Genomic DNA, 11,010 nt, shown 5'->3' on the forward strand with positions numbered 1-11,010 from the left:
TGGGATTCTCCAGGAAAGAATACTAGAACGGGTTGCCATGCCCTCCTCCATAGTATCTTCCCAACCCACAGATCAAACCCCACATCTCCTGAGTCTCCTGCATTGGCAGGTATGTTCTTTACTAGTGCCACCTGGGAGGACCCAGAGAACAAATAGTGTGAAGCTAATAAGCACATGACAACACATACTATTTATCTTTCCTGTCTGAAGGCTATTTCTGTTGTTTCTTCATCCTGGAACACTCTTAGCCCTTGTGGTCACATTGGTTAGTATTGTCTGGCTCTCCAGCTATTCTTCATACTTACAGTCAAATCACAATATTTTACCTTCTTTTTTTCCTTCATAGTGTTCATCGTTATCTAAAATTATTTCATTTGTTCACTTATTTCTTGTCTTCATTGCCCAAACTGTGAGTCACTAGGCGAAAAACCTTTCTCCCCCTTTACCAATTTTACCAAGATATAGTTGACATATAATGTGAAAATGTCAGTTGTACAATGTGATGACATATTCTTACTACTAATCTATACATTAAGTTTGAAAGATCTGTTCTTCTAACTCTTAGTGTGACATTAGTTACCAACCCTTTGACTCCCTGACCTTAATTTTCCCATCAATAAGAATTATCTTCATCTCCCACTGTCTTCTTTTACAGATGATTAAAATCAAGCTTTTCAAACCCTCTCTTATAGTAGGTTGTGATATTGGAGGGCAAAAAATGGTTATAGTTTATAGAGAAATTGATGGAATCCCGGTGGGGCTACTGCCTTTCAAGGCCCAAGGTGAAGTTGGTGAACTTCAGGATAATCGCAAGAAAACATTTCCACATCAGAAACCAGAGTTCTAAGAACCAGAGATCCTATACCCATTTAGCTTTTGGGAGAATGTTTGGAGGGATGTTATGAAATGGAATGATATCTGCATAGTCAGCCTGCTGACTTGTTCCAAGTACAAACACAACAGAGACCGGGGTATTATAAAGCAAACTGCAATGCACTCCTTTTGTTGTTGTTTAGTCACTAAGTTGTGTCCAACTCTTTGCAACTCCATGGACTGAAGCCCACCAGGCTCCTCTGGTGATGGGATTATACCAGTAAGAATACTGGAGTGGGTAGCCATTTCCTTCTTCAGGGGATATTCCTGACCCAGGTATTGGACCTGTGTCTCCTGCATTGGCAGGTTAATTCTTTACAAATGAGCCACCTGGGAAGCTTCACAGGTGGTGCTAGTGATAAAGAACCTGTCTGCAAATGCAAGAGACACAAAACACCCGGGTTTGATCCCTGGGTCAGGAACATCCCCTGGAGCAGGACATGGGAACCCACTCCAATGTTCCTGCCTGCAGAGTCCCATGGACAGAGGAGCCTGGTGGGCTACAGTTCATAGGGTTGCAAAGAATCAGACAGGACTGAAATGACTTAGCACACATGCATAACAGCCTCAAAAACAAGTCTCACATTTTTGTTCCAGTTTCACATTATTTTTTGTTACTGTATATTTCTTTATTCATCCTTCCCCTTGCTCCCTTAAAAGTATTTTATCAAATTTTTTAAATGTACTGGAGATAACAGGGAATAATTAGACTCCTACACAGGTAAATCTCAAAAATATAACAATCAGTGAATATAGTAAGTTGGAAAATAGTACATTGTGCCTGATACATAAAACTTGAAACCTGCAAAACAATACAATATAATGTTTATCAGTATTGAATGTTAATATTTTGACATATTAAATCAATATAAAAAAATAAACTAAAAGGTTACAGGACAGTTGAAACCCTTCATGCTTCCTCACTCTCTGTTGAGAAAGATTTCTATCATAATTTTGGAGTTTATATTTATATCATGTTTTTTATGATATTTCTGTATAGTTAGATATCAACCCTGAATATTCACCAGAAAGATTGATGCTGAAGCTGAAGCTCCAATAGTTTGGCCACATGATACACAGAGCCAACTCATTGGAAAAGATCCTGATCCTGTGAAAGACTGAGGTCAGTAGGAGGAGATGACAGAGGATGAGATGGTTGGATGACATCCCTGACTCAGTGGATATAAGTTTGAGCAAACTCTAGGAGATAGTGAAGAACAGAGAAACCTGGTGTGCTGCAGTTTGTGGAGTCACAAAGAATTGGATACAACTGAAGAACAACTACAACAAACATCAATATAAAATACATAGCACAGTTCTCTATGTTTTCATACTGCAAATTGGCACCTTACAAGATATCGTATGCATATTGTCACTATTTTTGATATTTTTCCATGTTAATACATGTAATTCTAATGTATTCATTTTAATAAATATCCCTTGATAATTGTGTTAAAATGTAACTGCTTATGATTATCTTATTGATATAATCAAGATTTATTTCTTCTAATATTTTGAAATTGAAACACTGTTAATATCGGCAATTCTTATTCATACCTCTTGGGCACCCCTGTAAGAGTTTTAGACATTAGCCACACAATGGACTTAGCAAGTGTGTAGGATAATATACTTCAGGTTTTGGTATTCAAACTCAGTACTTCAAGTACTGTAGTCATATTTTCAAATTAGGAGTAAGGACAGTGCGGCAGAGGTTTTCAATATACCCAGTGATGCCTTCACATATGGTAAGGGATGACTCAGTGGACATGGGTTTGGGTAGGCTCCAGCAGTTGGTGATGGACAGAGAGGCCTGGCGTGCTGCAATTCATGGGGTCACAAAGAGTTGGACACAACTGAGCAACTAAACTGAACTAAAACTGAAGGGATGTCTGATACTCACTTCCTAAATGATGTTTATTTTCATGACCTCAGGTACGCTAACATCATCTAATTAGATAGTTCAAAGTCAAACTCCTGAGACCTAAACCATTCCTATGTTCTCCCTCCCACCCTCTGCCTGCTCTACCTTCTCCTGCATTACCCTCTGCTGCCGTCCCTCTTTTCTTGCTTGTTCCTTCCTTCCAACAGAAAATATTTATTAAAACTCTAATCAGAACCATCAACATTAATATACCTACAACTGAGTTAATCCCTCTGCCTCTACAAAATTTATTTTTCAAGTTTGTTGCCAAACCTGCTTCTTTTTTTCTTTGTCCTCTATTTTGATTCTATTTTTGTCCTATCCTTTCTTTCCACTGAAGCTGAAGTAGTCTTTTTTTTTTAAGACATTTACTCAGTGTAATGATCAGACTGTTACATTGAAGTAGTCTTTTTAATTTGAAAAGTTGATGAATTCACTCCTCTATTCAACAGCTCACTATTGCTTTCATGACCCAGAGATTAATATAACGGGTACATTTTTCTCTTCAACCACCAGTACTTTGTACCTACAATTTACAAATGAAACCACTAGTCTCCATCTTCAGTTTACAGATAAAACCACATTATCATCTACTTACAATTTGTTATGCATTATTTCATCATGAGTATTTTTGCTGCCTAGAATCCTTCTCTCCCCCTCTTCAACAGGCTAATTCCTACCAGCCCTTTAAAGTTAATTTTTCTCAAGAGGTCTTCTTTCATCTCTGAGTTAGGATCCAGTGGCTTTATTTTCTCCCAGTTTTATTGTGATATAATTGAATACATGCTTGCATGCTTAATTGTTCAGTAGCATCCAATTCTTTGCTACCCTTTGGACTGTAGCCCACCAGGCTCCTCTGTCTGGATTTTTCAGACAAGAATACGGGAGTGGGTTGCCATTTTCTTCTTCAGGGGATATTCCTGACCCAAGGATCATACAGCATTGTGTAAGTTTAAGATGTACAATATAATGATTTGACTTACATCATTCATGAAATGATTATCAAAGTAGATTTAATGAATATTCATCATGTCATATAGGTACAACATTAAAGGGATAATATTTTTTCATTATGATAAGAACTCTTAGGATTTACTCTCAACTTTCATATATAACTTACAACAGAGTTCATTATCAAGTTGTATATTATATCCCTAGTAATGATTTATTTTATAACTGGAAGTCCTTATCTTTTGATTACCTTTATCTAATTTCCCATCCCTAGAGGGTAGACCCTCCAGTGGCTTCATTTTGATTTCCTGTGATGTTTTTTGAGCATTGCTTTCATATAACAGATCATGATAGTGAAAGAGTTAATTGCTCAGTCATGTCCTACCGTTTGCAACACCAGGGACCCCCACTGTCCATGGAATTCTCTAGGCAAGAATGCTGGATTGGGTAGCCATTACCTTTTTCAGGGGATCTTCCCAACCCAGGGATCATATTCAGGTTTCCCACATTGCAGGCTGATCCTTCACTGTCTGATAAACCAGAGAAACACATCACAGATCATACTGTGCTTAAACTGGGGATTTGATTATTTGTTTGCCTCAGTAATTCAGGGCTCCTTGAAGACAGGACTAGCACCTTACAGCACTAGCTCCCAGGCTCTTACAACTGAGGTGACACTTAACAGACTGTAATTAAATAATAGGACATACATATTGAAATGCTTCCTCAAATTCATACGGTTAGATCTCGGCTTGAAATTCAAGCCTACTTATTTCCAGAGAAGACATCTCTCTATCATCAATCAAAGAAAATGTCATTTTTCAAAAGTAATATGGAAATAGATCAGTGTCATATAATATTAGGGTTGCCAAGGAAACCTTTCTGGTCTAAAAATTTCATTTTTCTTTACTGGATGATTCCTTAAATTCCAATAGCAGAAATATTAAAAATAGTAAATTTTTGAAATGCAAATATTTTAAAAAGATAGACTAGTAAGTTTTATTCACCCTATAATATACACAATTGTACTGGAGTGAAAATGATGATATAAGAACCTTTCCCAGTAGCAGATAAAGAGACAGACTAGAGGACCTAAGTATTAGGAACTTGAGACAAGAGGCAAAGTTGCTAGAGATGTTCTGAAAGCACCCTCCTTTTGCCTCATCTTGGGCAGGTACTGTTTGGAACCACATTTACATATGTGCTTAGTCACTCGGTCGTGTCTGACTCTGCAACACCATGGACTGTAGCCAGCCAAGCCCCTCTGTCCATGGGATACTCCAGGCAAGAATACTGGAGTGGGTAGCATGTCCCTTCTCCAAGGGATCTTTCTGACCCAGGAATCAAACCAGGGTCTCCTGCATTGCAGGCAGATTCTTTACCAGCTGAGCTACCAGGGAAGCCCATTTACAGATGTACTTCCTCAATTTCCCTACCTGTTCTTTGACATCACACTCAAAAGACGTACTAATACACTTGACCTTTTCCTTTAAGAATAACTACAATATTCAAACCCATTAAATATTCTCCGTGTCTAGTATAATAATAGAGATAGAGTTATAAAAGCAACTTAGTTAAATTAAATAATTAACATAGAATTCTACTTGGTGGCTACCTTTAATGAGAAGAAGATGATTGGGGCTGGATGTAGGAAAGGACCTGCCATGGTGACAGAGAAGGCTTCTTTTGCTCCTTCTCCTTCTTATGCTTCTTCTTTTTCCTTTCTCTTCTCCCTCATCTTTTTCTTCATTTTAAAGTGAGGATTATGTATTTACAGTGTGTTGACCTTCACTTTTGTGTTTTGTGTGCTTTTATATATATGTATTTTATTTTAAAATGAAAAATACTTATGGAAAAGAATAAATGGATACAAAAGGCAGATATGTTTCCAAGGACAAAAAAATACAAGAAAAATTTATCAGCCCAATATAAAGATTAGGAAACTGATATGTAGAATGGGAAGGATTTTTTTTTAAAGGTAATGATGGTATGAGACAGATTTTTTTTGAGCTCTAGCTCACTGAGCAATCTTTTCTCCTCTCTCTCTCTATTCTCTCACTTTTTCTCCCAAGAGAGAGGGATTCTGTTAAGCAAGTGTTATTCCTTCAATACTTGTATTAAGCAATTGTTATTTTTATAACCCCATTTTTATGTGAAGAAAATTGTAGATGAAATTGAGCAACTTGTGCAAGGTGGGAAAAAAGAAAGTAGTTCCTGACAGCTGGAACCTGCTACCATCAGCTGTTTTTTGGTGCTCACCTGTAGAACATAAACAATTTAATTGACCATAATGGTAGACAAGGGTACTCTGTGATCAAAACCAGAATACTTTGTAATCAGGTCTGAACATACACACAAATCTTGGACATTGTCCAAATCACAAAATGATCAAACACATCACTTTCTGGCTGATGACTGACTGTTACTTCTTTAACAATTGTAATTTTAGCCTCAGCCTACTTTTCCTTCCTTCTAGATAGGAGTTATTATGAGAAATAGTCATGTAATTGACCATATTTCAAAACATCATAAAGCCAGAGCAAAGCCTCGCTTCCTTTTCAGTTCAGTTCGGTCGCTCAGTCGTGTCTGACTCTTTGCGACCCCATAGACTACAGCACACAAGGCCTCCCTGTCCGTCACCAACTCCCAGAGTTTACTCAAACTCAAGTCCATTGAGTCGGTGATGCCATCCAACCATCTCATCCTCTGTCGTCCCCTTCTCCTATCGCCTTCAATCTTTCCCAGCATCAGGGTCTTTTCCAATGAGTCAGTTCTTCTCATCAGGTGGCCAAAGTATTGAAGTTTCAGCTTCAGTGTCAGTCTTTCCAATGAATATTCAGGACTGATCTCCTTTAGGATGAACTGGTTGGATCTCCTTGCTGTTCAAGGGACTCTCAAGAGTCTTATCCAACACCACAGTTCAAAAACATCAATTCTTCGTCACTCAGCTTTCTTTATAGTCCAACGCTCACATCCATACATGACTACTGGAAAAACCGTAGCTTTGACAAGATGGAGCTTTGTTGGCAAATAATGTCTCTCCTCAAAAGTAACTCACACAATTCCAAAGCATATCTTTCTTTTATAATACTCTCTTACTGGGAAGCCCCATGGGACATGTTCTTCCACATTGCAGCACAGCCAGCTTATTCTACTACAGGTGTGTTCCTGGTTGTCTTTGGCTGAAAGGCATTGACTGGGTCGTGTGTCTATGCCTACTTTGGAGATCATTTGCAGTTAAAACAGGGGTTCTGTACCTTATTTAGAAGTAAAGAGGTGAGGATAATAGGACAGATTTTGAGGTAGATATGGAGAAATTTGAAAATATGACAGACTTCCTAGACTGCCAAGTGTCAATGTTTCCTGAATCTTCACTATCCTCTGTTATTTGCTTCCTTGTGCTGTGGCAGACATATAATGTTTAAGGCCCATGGTACATCACAATTTCAATATCTCAAGAAAATTCTGGACTTTTTTTTTTTAATAGGCTTAGTAATGAATTTAAAATATATTGCTTTAGTGATGTATTTTTAATTTTGTTTAGGGTAAAACGCCAATTTACCGAAGTCAGATGAGTTCACATTGAATACAGTGTTGTTTGTAATTACACAGAGCAGCTTTCCTTTTCTCCTTTTCTCATTTCTTTGCTCTGAAAATCTCCTGAATATGAATTTGTAAGCCCTTGTTTACAGTTATGTGCTGTGTGCTTAAGACCTCCCATGAGTTCATTGATGCATTAGATCTTTGAGATAAGGAGGAATAATGAGGATGAGCAAGATGAGATAAATGTAAGCCTGAAAATGATGAAAGAAGCATAGAGATTCAAAGATATGATGCCTCTCAGCTAATGGTCTCTTACGCTTTGAACTCTGCATTTCACTGTGACTAGACAATAATTTTGATGGTAGGGTCAGGAAACAATTTGAGAAATATTTGAGAAATGAATGAAAATGGATAATAAAAACTCTTTAAAAGTGTAACCAAATTGGTATAAAGAAGAGAAACATGGAAATGGAACTAAGATGATACATAGAAAAGAGAAGAAAGATAGGAATTGCCGACATTTGAAAAAAAATTATAGTAATAGTCTGCTTGAGCTAAACCTTAACATTAGTTGATATTCTTCCCTTGAAGAAGTGGATTCTATGTTCTCTCTCTTTGAACTTGGCTGTGTTTTTTGTGACTGTTCCAAAGTATTAGTGAAAATGATGGCATGTGATAGGTTAGAAAAAACCATGGAGAATCTGCTGATTTATCTTGAATAGTCACTCTGGGAGCCTTCAACAAACACTTAAGGATCTCTACTATCCTGAGGAAGCCACAGGAAGTTTACAAGGAAAGACAACAGAGATCCAGAAACATAGCCTATTGTTTGAGCCCCAGCTGTTTCAGACTGCCCAGCCTAGGCACTAGAGCATGGGAATGAAAACATCCGACTGACAATGCTTAAGAGACTCAAAGTAAGAACTCCCAGAGCTTACTCAACTCCCAGATCTTTGAGAAAAATAAAAATATCCTTATTTTCTACTACTGTTCTAGCATGGTTTGATGCAGAGTGATAGGTAACTGATACATCAGGTGTGCTGAGTACCAATCCATGAGTCTGTCCTTGGGCAATATGGAGGCCATTTGGAAAATTGTTCTTTCAAACCCAAGACCATATATTCAAACACACAATTTCTAATAATTATCACTTTCCAAATTATAAAAAAGGCATGATAATATCTAGTCTGCTGCTGCTATGTCGCTTCAGTTGTGTCTGACTCTGTGCGACCGCATAGACGGCAGCCCACCAGGCTCCACCATCTCTGGGATTCTCAAGGCAAGAACACTGGAGTGGGTTGCCATTTCCTTCTCCAATGTATGAAAGTGAAAAGTGAAAGTGAAGTCGCTCAGCCGTGTCCTACTCTTAGCAACCCCGGAATGCAGCCTATCAAGCTTCTCCATCCATGGGATTTTCCAGGCAAGAGTACTGGAGTGGGTTGCCATTGCCTTCTTTGAATATCTAGTCTACATATCTGGTATTGTTGAGGAGGCTTGAATGATGCAAAATATTTGACTTTTTAATTTGTTGAACAAGGAAGTGCTATGTAAACACATAATTGGTATTCTTATTAGCATTATAACAGTTGCTAATATTCATTGAACACTGAATATATTTCAGAGACTCATTTCATTATAGTAGTCAGCCTCAAAGATGACCCCTGGTAATCACCAGTTATTGCTATTCATGAGTTTGTATGACACCCTTTACTTGAGAGTTGGCTAGGTTTAACTGGCTGGACTTCTAAAGAATAGCATATGGCAAAAGTAATGAGACCACTACCATAAGCAGTTTATAAAAGACTGATTTCAATTTTGCTTGTAGATTCTCTCTCTTTCTAGTTTTAATGAAACAAGCAACTATGTGGAAGAGTCTCAAGTGGCAAGGAATTGAGGTCAAATTTCAGCTAATAGCCAGAAAGGTACTGAGGATGTTAGTGCAAAAACCCAGAAGGAGTTGAATTCTGCAACAATCATATGAATGAATTTGGAAGCAGATCCTGCCCCCAGTTGAATTTTTATTACAGCCTTGTGAGGTATTATAAAGCTGAGGACCCAGGTAAATCATGCTCAGTTTCCTGATGTAAAGGAATTACAAAATAATAAATATGTGTTGTTTCAAACGAGTAAGTTTTAGGGTAATTTTTAATGTGATGATACATAACTAATATGCCTGTATTAAAGAAACTGTGACACAGAGATGATCACTATCTTAGAGTCTCACAATTTATAATCATTGTATTTTTAGTGCTTGGGAAATCCTATCATTAATCTAGATTATTTCTTTCTCCTCTGCCATGGTGAGAGACTGAGGAAGCAGTTAGATTAAAATGCAATTCAGCAGAAATTTTGAGGAAAAAAATGCTGCCTCATACATCTTAATTGTATGAGTTAGAGAAATGAACAAAGAATAAAAATGAAAAATTTAAAGTCAAGTTAGACTCAAAGGGATTAAAATATGTTGTGGATTTACTCTATGAAGATTGACATTTTACACATTCAGATCCTGGGTTAGTGCCTTATAACTTAAATGTTCCCAGGTTACTTATTTCACGGGCCATTTCTGGATGACACAATCCTCCCTTTGCATCATTTCTGAAAATATCTGCAGTGCAGACTCTTTAACCACAAAGTTAAATTAAAACATGTAATCAATAGTAAAATCGGTAAGCCAGATTTTAAAAATTAAAATCCATGGTCCAGGTTTTAATTTTGCAGTTTGTTACAGATAATGAAAATCACGGATTAAACTTGCTGTGAAAAACTTGCTCACATGAACAGTACCACACACAGTCTAATCCTTCCCCTCAAAGCTTGGAGTGTGTTTGCTCCTGGGTTCAACACTCCAGGTCTACTGGAGCCTCACTGTAGGCAACTGTATCTACTCCTTTACAGCTCTATAGTCAGTGAGGCTTCCCTGGGGTCGTAAGAGCTTGATTACTTCACAAAGTCCCTCCCTTGCCTAAAACAAGGATTAAGGACTGGAGCAGAAAATCCTCCCTGATTCATTCTAGCTCAACTTCTTTCTTTATTTCTTCCTGGAAATTCACATGTTGTGTAGCCAATGCTGTCTGGCTTCCTTTCTCCAATTAATGCAGGTCAATCCCACCTGGGAAATGGGTCTCAGCAATTAAGTTGTCATTTTATTCCCTGTGTGAAAGGAACTCAGTGTAATCTAGTAGGTAGGCACTAGGTAAGGTAGTTATGAGTTTAATTTCTACCTCAAATCCATGCTATCAGTGTGAACTAATAGCAAATTTAAGCAGTTTCCTTTTCTAAAATAAGATATTAAAATGTATATACAAGTATAAGCCATCTTCAGGATTACTGTGAGGATTATATGACAATGGTATAAAACATTTATCACGTTATTACACACAAGTGGCTTAAAATGGTATAATTTTTCCCCGGTCTCTGCAAATGAGCTTTTTCTGCAAAGCTTTACCCTATACGGGGCTTCCCTGGTGGCTCAGAATGTAAAGAACCCACCTGCAATGCAGGAGTTCTGGGTTTCATCCCTGGGTTGGGGAAGGCCCCCTGCAAAAGGGAGTGGCGACCCATGCCAGTATTCTTGCCTGGAGAATTCCCTGGACAGAGGAGCGTGACGGGCTACAGTCCTTGGGGTAGCAATTTTACTCTGGAATGCCGGTGAAATATACAATTAATTGTAGTCAAATGATATGATTCTGGAAATAAATTGTTTCTAAAGCTATCTGCTAATT

Source organism: Giraffa tippelskirchi, chromosome 4 (assembly GCF_054371585.1).
Source record: "Giraffa tippelskirchi isolate mGirTip1 chromosome 4, T2T-mGirTip1v1.2.pri, whole genome shotgun sequence".
NCBI classification, from domain to species: domain Eukaryota; kingdom Metazoa; phylum Chordata; class Mammalia; order Artiodactyla; family Giraffidae; genus Giraffa; species Giraffa tippelskirchi.